This window comes from Pteropus vampyrus, unplaced genomic scaffold (assembly GCF_000151845.1).
Source record: "Pteropus vampyrus isolate Shadow unplaced genomic scaffold, Pvam_2.0 Scaffold65, whole genome shotgun sequence".
NCBI lineage: Eukaryota > Metazoa > Chordata > Mammalia > Chiroptera > Pteropodidae > Pteropus > Pteropus vampyrus.
Genome location: NW_011888846.1, coordinates 4,204,413 through 4,213,326, shown reverse-complemented (window position 1 = coordinate 4,213,326; position 8,914 = coordinate 4,204,413). Strand labels below are relative to the sequence as shown.

The 8,914-nt window shown below is 45.1% G+C and overlaps 1 protein-coding gene across 1 annotated transcript in view; it reads left to right on the top strand.

The window, feature by feature from the left end:
• Positions 1-8,914, top strand: part of BRINP2 (BMP/retinoic acid inducible neural specific 2) — a 97,806-nt gene that overhangs the window by 36,406 nt on the left and 52,486 nt on the right. The window contains exon 2 of the mRNA XM_011361241.1: positions 2,357-2,360. The gene's annotated coding sequence lies outside the window, so the exon portion shown is untranslated. The remainder of the gene's footprint in view (positions 1-2,356; positions 2,361-8,914) is intronic.

Below are 8,914 nucleotides of genomic sequence, written 5' to 3'. Positions count from 1 at the left end.
AATTGCTCATGGATTAATATTATCTACCTTGTTGAAAGTGCTCAGCATGGTGCTCAGTGGAAAATAAGCACTCAATAAATAGGCTTTTTTATTGTTTTGTTTGTTATTATTGTTATTGAGGATCAACTAAGCACAAAACAGGAGTCCTAGACCAAGAGACTGTAAAGGTGAGTAATTTTGGTCTTTGCCACCATGACGTGTGCTGGCAAACTAGATATGCATGCAAACCTTTCCTAAAAAGCTGGCCATCCATTATTCAAAGATGCTTTATGAGTCTGGGCTCGTTAGAATTTGCTGGCTTAAGTCAAAGTTTCTCAGCCTCAGCACTACTGACATTTAGGGTCAGACAACTGTTGTAAGGAGCTGTCCTGTGCATTATGGGGCATTTAACATCTCTACCTGCCCTTAACACTGCATGTAGCTCCTGTCTCCAAATTCCTACCACCAAAATTTCTCCAGAAATCGACAAAGGTCTCTTGGAGACAAATCTTCTCTCTGTCTGTCTGTCTGTCCGTCTGTCTCTCTGTCTGTCTGTCTGTCTGTCTGTCTGTCTCTCTGTCTCTGTCTCTCTCTCTCTCTTACTCTCTCTCTCTCTTACTCTCTCTCTATCTTCTCTGTCTCTCTTTCTTACACACACACACACACACACACACACACACACATACACACACACACGCACACTGGTTGAAACCACCGGAGTAAGTGGTTGGCTCTGTCTTAACTATATTCCATATTACCCTGTTTGAGAAATGGAATATTTGATTTAATTTTAAAAATTCTTAACAAGGTTACTTTATACTACTTTTCCAAAGATTTGGACTGAAAATCAATGATACGATATAAAATTAGGCTGAAAATAATTTAATCTTAATTTTGACTTGGAAATCACCGATTTGAACCTCAGTAACACTGAGCTGTGGATGCATGCAGGTCCTAGGCAGTAAAGTCTTCCTAACGCAACTTTGGCTCATACAGACTGCCTGCTATAAGAGAATTATAATTATAGTAAGAGTTTGCACTAACATTTTCTTCCAAAGAAATCCAAGCATTACCTTCTAGTCTTTTCTCCTACTGTTCCCTTCATGCATTTTACATCTTAGTTAAATGGACTGTTCTTTGTCCAATAAACATTAGTTGGATGAATGAGTAGATATTTATTAAATTCCCTAAAAGGAAGGAAGAAGGAAACTTATTACCATATCTTACAAAGGGTTTGATTTGTCAAAAATAGTTCAAATAGTCAGCCACAGTGTGAGCCAGAATGAAGTCTGAATTAAGATTTTTAAAGAATTACTTTAGTTTTTCCATTGGAGGCTCTTAAAGCTTTTTGTGCAAGGACCAGACAGTGTGCAAATTGCTTCAGCCTATCTCAGTCTACAGTGCCATTTTTTAGTGGAGAAAGAACTTGGTGTCAAAGAATTGGGGAGGAACCCAGCAAACAAATACATAAAATTGGCGATGACTCAGCAGTTGCATACCAAATGATCAACGCGGTGGAACCTTAACTCCTCAAGGCAACTCTGAGGTGACCCTGACTTCACAGCACCATTCCTTCTGCACCCCCTGCTAGAGTGGGGGTTTCGGTGACCTGGGCAGGGTGTGCGTGCTTTGCATGAATGCCCAGAATGACAAGGCAGCAACCTTCTCAGCCGAAGGCTGAATGAGAGTGCTCAGTAAACTCCTCCGGGGAGCTGAGTGTAGTGTAGGGGCACCAACTTCGGGAGACCTGCCATAATTAACCTAAGAGGTTGCTAACATACAAGCAACCTGTAGCGACCAGCGTAAGGGAGGGAGAATCCGTTAATTCATAGGACTGAGGACAGGACTCGCGATGGTGGATGACCTTGTTCTCCATCAGACCTTTTCAAATAACCCCAAGTGGCCCTTGGACCACACTTTCAGAAATGATGCCCTGAGGCCAGCAACTCCAGGAGGCTGACTGCGAGTTCCTCATCTGCCTTCAAGCTGGCTCTCGCCACCACGCTATACACCCCACACTGACTGTAGGCACCTTGTCTGCTCACACCGCCCTCCCTCCCACTGCCCACCAGTACCAATTGAAAGCCTGTGGGGGGCAGGGGAAAGAAAGTCAGTTTTATCAAAAACAAACAAAACCCCAACAAATAAAACACACAAAAAAAGAAAAACCATTTAGGGATAGGTTTTTCGGGCAATGATTCTTCCTCAGTGTACTTACTGACATTCATTGAGCAGCATATAGTTTATTTTAGCTGGAGTTTGTGATGTAGCATCTATATTTAATTCCACAAGCTGTCAGGCAACTCATATATTTACAAACACAATCCCGGAAACAATGTGTTCGTTGGTCACAGCTGCATCTATAACATCTCAGGAGCTCCGTGCTGCTTGGCACAGCTCAGGGCGTTATTATTTTACATTCTGGTCCACGCCAAAGCCTGAATAGCACAGAGCGCTTGGTCTAAAAGTTCAGATTCGGTGACAGGCCTGGCAGAGAGCCAAGAGCAAGAGTAACATTGCAGACCGCAGGTCAGAATGGAGAGTGGCTTGTCACCCCACCTCAGCTCTGCAGCCTACACAGCGATGAGCAATTCCTGTGTGATTGGCTTGGGTTTATTTTGGCTTCCTAGGCCTGACATAGGATGCCTAAACTGTCCTATGTCTATACAGAGGCTCGATCTGATGGGAAGTGAGATGAGGCTTAAGCAATGGCTGGGCAGACCCAAAGGCGGGGGCCAGTTAGCATGGATCACTAATTCTTGGGAACTCAAGGACCAACCTGTGGGCCAGAATACGTAAAGAAAGAGGTGGTGGTACCATTCGGAATCAAGTAAAGGGGCAGGCAAATGTGGGAGGTCTGTCTTCCTACAGCAGGACGTGGGGGAGCTGAGAGCAGGAGATGCAGGAGCCAGCAAAGGTGCAAAGCCACTTACACCTCAGATGGACACTCTGAGGCTGGGCAGAGAGGAGGGGTTGGGGAGTGAGGGTACGGATTCTGTTTGGTCTGGGGGTCTGAGGGAAGAGCCCTGTAATAACTCAGGGGCACACAGGGAACCAGCAATTACAGGGTGTCCACCAAGTTGAGAGAACATTCTTGACTTTAGATGTTTCGAGACACTATAGTGAAATATAACTGCCTTCTCATAAGGCTGTGCTGACAGGCCATCTAAACAGGAGCCACAAGGCTTCCCCCGAAGCAGAGGCTTGAATGCAATGTCCTTATCCAAGCCAGCGACATGATTTTAGGTGAGTCTTGCTTTCATACTTGTTGTCGATCGACAGCCATTTTTTTTTTTTTAAGAGAGTGACCTAGAGGAACCTTGGACAACCCCCTGTGATCGCAGCTCCCTCGTCAGAGTAAGGTCCATGGACCTCAAGTTCTCACGCCGTTTACATTGCACTAAGGACTTTATTGGGAGAACAGTGTTGGCTTCTCTGCTTCATTGACATGGGAATAACCATGTCAATGTCATGGGGTCTTACGAGAATTAAATGAGTCCCTGAGTGGAAAGTCTTTAGACCAGCGTCTGGCGCATAGTAACTGACATCTACACACAACTGACGACGGTGATGATGAGGGTAGCTCTGGAAGGCACGAGCTCCAGCTTCTGGGAATTTCGATTTACCGCTGACACCCGTGAAACAGAGACAGAATAAGCTCTGGACTTGGCATTGAGAGACCTAGGTTCAAGTCCTGGTTTTGCCCCAAATCGGTGGTATGACCTTGCATGGCTTGTTTTCTCATTTATCGTTCAGTGTGAAGGGGATTCTACCACTAGCTTGTACTAAAGATTGTGTATCAAAATCTCCTTAAACGGTTTTCAAAATATTCCAAAATATAAAAATATGCCCCAACCGAAGATATCAGTTATAGCTCTTTTCCTCCCTCCATCTCTAAACCTCACACACACACACACACACACCCCACTCTAGGTTGCAGAGATCCACTGGGCCAGGTAGTACCTGGGGTGTCAGTCCTTCCCCCCAGTTCCACTACATAATCAAGTAGAAATTAATCAGGGACCAAAGGCTGTAGGAAAGCAAAGCAATCAAGCAATCAACAGAGAGCCTAGCTTTGAAAGGCTTCTTGTAGAAAATGAGTCTAAAGATGCAGAGGACACAAACGGACTCAGGGACAGAAAAGAAAGCAGCAGTGAGGGCCTCGGCAGAGCCAACAGACAATCTGGGGTCAGGTGTCAGAGACCCCAGGACGAAGGCATAGGGCCCTGGACAGCCACCTCTGCAGCCGGTAACTATGGGAACCAGGGCAGGAGGACTGGTGAGGTCACTCCGAGTGACCCACAGGAGACCCCCGAAGGCTAACAAGGACCCATTTTTTTTTAGCAGAGATCTACTTCTCAGGCTTCAGTTTTCTCACCAGTAAACAACAATAACAACAAAACAAACAAACAAAAACCCATTTTGGATGAGGTGGATTCTTTTTAGGCTCCAGAACATACGTTGGAGCCCTGGAAGCAATAATAGCAGACACACACACACACACTGCACTCACCACGGGCTGAATGCTTCTTGGGCGCTTTACAGATACTAACTCATTTAGTCCCCACAACCGTAGGAAGAGGCACTATTATGATTATGACTTTTGTTTTTAACAGCTGAGGTAACAGAGGTGGAGTCAAGGGGAGACGCCAGGCGTTCTGGCTCAGTGGCTGCTCGGGACCCCTGCACTGCAGAGCCGCTGGTAGAGGGGTCTCAGTGCCTAGCAGAGGAAGAGCTGCCGAGGTTTCGTAAAGAAGGAGTATAAGAAATGGTTTGAGGAACAGTTAATCTGAGTGGAGATGAGGTTTTAGAGACTTCGAAATGTGTAACTATTAGTATAGAGTTCTATTTCATCGGGAGCGCCTTCTTTCTCTTTGCTGGAGACCCCCGTGACTTAAAGGGCAGCTCGGGGCAGAGGGTCCTCCCTGGTCTGCACGCTGTGGCCTGGCCTTGATGACGCAAGCTCTGGGCCAGCCTATGAGTTAGTCTGTCTCTCCAAGAAAAGTGCCAAGGACACCCAGCTGGCAAGTATGACGCCTCTGCAACTGACAGATGCATCTGTCCTTGATTAAGTGAAGGGTTGGTTATCACACAGCAGAAACCTATAAATTTGGGGCCCTGCGGGGCTGGAGCCTACAAGGTCTAATGTCACTAAAGCTGTGTGTATGTGTGTGTGTGAGAGAGAGAGAGACAGACAGACAGGGACAGAGAGACACAGAGACAGAGAGAGCGTGAGCGAGGGAGCATACACATATATGTCATTCTTTTAAGCTCGTCACAGGATCCTCAAGTCCTATGTTACTTGCTCTGTGAGGACAAGTGCTGGGTCTGTGTTGTTCATCGGATGTACCGCCATCATTCAGTACAGCCCTTGTGCATAGAAACTGCTTAATACCTGACTGACTGATGGACAGAGGTGAGTGAGGATGAGGAGAACTGAGTGATAAGTCTTGGAGTCAGAATATTCGAGTTTCATTTCTGCTTCCTTGGGGTGTGGCCTCCAGCAAGTCCCTTCGCCTCTCCCAGCCTCTTCTCTTAAAGGTCTCGGGTGACTATAAGAACATATAGTAAGTGGTAATTACGATTAGCTCTTCCCTTTGCATAAATCATCATTAATATGGTTAATGTAATTCTCCATGGGGAGGGTACCCATGTGCCTCACCTATTTTAAGTTGCTTCCTGGCTAGCAGTGGGGAAATGCATCAGACGGAGCCTACCCGTTCTGTGCCCGTTCTGGGGGCGGAACTGAAGGTCCTATCACAGAGCCTGGAGAGGATGGTGGCAGTCGGGTGTAACGCCTGCCTGGGTTCACAGAGAGCCTGCTAAAGCTTCTGAAGTGGAATCGGGGGCACGTTATTGGGTGGAAACACCACGGCTTATCCCTGTGGAGGCTGCAGGTCAGCCCCACAAGAGAAGAGAGTGAAACTTATTAATCTGATAGCTCCCACGCCCACGCTTGCCCTGCAGGAATCTCCAACCCAGAATGCCCTGTCATCTCTCCTGTCCACCCTCCCTTTCTAGTCAAAACAGGACGTTTTTGCATCACGATGTTGTGGACAAGAACAGATAACACTTTCCATGAGTTTTTACCTCTGACTCCCTCAGATTTATTCAGGAAAACATCTCCTCAATAAAGTTGGCCAATTAACCACTCAAATGGCTCGAAAACTTATTTAATGTCACTGCCTAATCACTTTATTAAATGTCACTGCTCCAATAGGCAGGAATTTCTGCTTCATACCTCACTTCCCTTATGCTTTTCTCCCTTTCTGAAACACAGAGCTTCCTCCCCCAGAAGACTAAAATCTTAATGCCTCTCTCTTTATATTTGTGCCCATTGTATTTGCATAGAATGCTGGAACCTCAGCATTGGGCAGGACCATAGGGCTCATCTTACTTCCTAAATCATTTCACCGATGACCAAAGGGAGGGTCCCAGAGGGAAGTGACTTGCCCCAAGGCACCAACTTGTAAGTGGCAAAGGCTACGTGTTTTGTAGCTATAAATCATGGCAGTGGTGCGGTGAGGTATAAATACTGCAGCATCTAGCGTAGGTAGACCTGGATCTGCCACTGAAATACATGACCTCGTACCACCCACTTATCCATTCCTAGGCTCATTATTCTCATCTGTTAAAAGGGGAACATATAAAATCTGGGAGATGAAGGCTGAGTATGGTTCTATCATCCATGCTTCATAAGCAGAAAATTCCACCCAAATATTAAATGAATTATACTGGTGTTTAATCAATAATGACATTAACATTTTGTTAATGGTAATAATAATTTCACACCTGTTTATCCTTTTCGTCTGTTCTCTAACAATAGCTTAGCCATATCTTTACGTCTCCAACATGCAACCCCTCTGCAATAATTTTCTAGAGGAAAACCGTGCTTCCATCTCACTTGCCAAGATTTAGTAGATGAGCAGCTGATGCCCCAAATCCTAACTGCTCTGTCTGTTGACACATCTAGCATAAAGGGAGATTGAGACAAACGAGAGGACACAAGAGTCCCCAGATGTCCTCAGCTGGGTGATAATCTCAGACTGGCAGAGACACAATTCTTATAAGCTCTTCCATTTCGAAGACTGAACTGGCTACTTCTCATGTGATTTCGTCTATACCTGATTTTCTCCACTGACCAAACTGTAACCTGTTTAATTCATGGTTTAATGAATGGATTTGAGCTAATGTACTCCCAAAAGAAAACCCAGGACTTATTTTACTTGTACCTTTGGTCTAAAGCTAATTTATTATTTGGGTCGGTGTAAAACTCTGTCTTAACGAAGGTCTAAGTAAATTAAATTATTTAGCTTTCACGAGTAAATTTATAACTTTTTTGTCGAGGAGCTAGCTTTGCCATTACTTTAATCTACTCACATGTAACGTGAAGGTTTAATTACATGGTCAGCTGTAGGACAAAAAGGACATATGGCCATGTCAGCGAAGGTGCTGATCATTTTAACCTGCTGAATATTAGTGACTAGAAATCATGAGAATTTAGACAGTTAAAATTTGCTTCATGGGTCACTAACACAAAATTCCTAGCGATATTATTTGTGAAGCATAAACAGGAAATGGCCTCAAACTGTCAATGCAGCAATTGCTTTGTCTTTTTTTTTTTTTTTTAAGGTGAAGGGACATATTTTAGGGCTTATATTTAAAAAAGGAAAAGAAAGTTTTGAAACCTGTTTAAAACTTCACTTTCTTAAAAATAGATATATATTTTTTTAAGTCAAAATGTCTTGAGATCTTGAGAAAAGCCAATGAAGCAGAAATCATGTGACCCAAGGCCAGGTTTTTTTAGAGGAGCAGTCATTGCTGAATCCAGGCATTCTTGCTGTGCTCAGCAGACTTGGCCTGGCAATCAGACCATTCGATTCTAAAGCCGATACTCTTATAACCAGCCTGGATCCCACACAACGTGGGCTCCGCAAAAGCGTAATTACAAACAAAGAATGACGAGAAGCACTAACTGACTTAACATAGCTCGCTTCTTTCAAAGAGCACACAGCTTTTCACAAATGCTCTCTCACCTGTTCATAGAAAACCCTTGATTCGTAGGTGTGCTGGTGGCTATACCACCCCGTATTATGGCACTGGGCACCAGAGGTACAGCGGCTGGACCAAGGCCACATGTTGTCACTGGCTCACAATGACCCCTCGATGAAATGCGTGCAATTGATTCATCATATATTTTTTAGGACCGGCCATGTGTGAGTGCCAGAACTTCAAAAACAAGGACTTTGCCTCTGACCTAGGGGACCCCTGACCTAGGCAGTCTCTTGAGCGGAGTGACACTTTCCGTCTGAGAAGTGTCGCTCTGCTCAAGAGACTGTCACACTACAGAGAATAACAGCTAGGCTTCTTCAGGGAGTGTGACTGGTACAGGATGGGGGCAGGGTGTTGTTGTCTACTAGGTGTCTGCATTATTTTTCTATTTCTGTGTAACAAATGATCACAAACTTGGTGGCATACAACAATAAACAGCACATTTGCTCCCTTGCAGTTTCTGTGGGTCGGGCTGAGGTGCGGGTTGGCTGGGTCACCCTCTCGGGGTCTCACTAGACGGAAATCGAGGCATCAGCCAAGGAAACAGTTCTTGTCTGCGGCTCAGCATTCTCTTCCAGGCTCATGGGGTTGTTAGCAGAATCCATTTTCTTGTGGTCCTATGACTGAAATTCTCATTTTCTTACTAACTATTGCCTGAGCATTGCTCTTAGCTCCTAGAGGCCACTTAAAATCCCTTGCTGCATAAGCCCCACAGGCCATTCAGAGACTGGCTGTTTGCTTTTTTCCAGGCTAGCAGGAGCTTGTCTCTTTGACACATCATCTACTTTTAAAGGTTCAGTTGGTTAGGTCAGGCCCACCCAGGATGCCTTTCCATTTGATTGACTCAGTATCATCAGATTAGTGCCTGATCATGGGAGTGGTA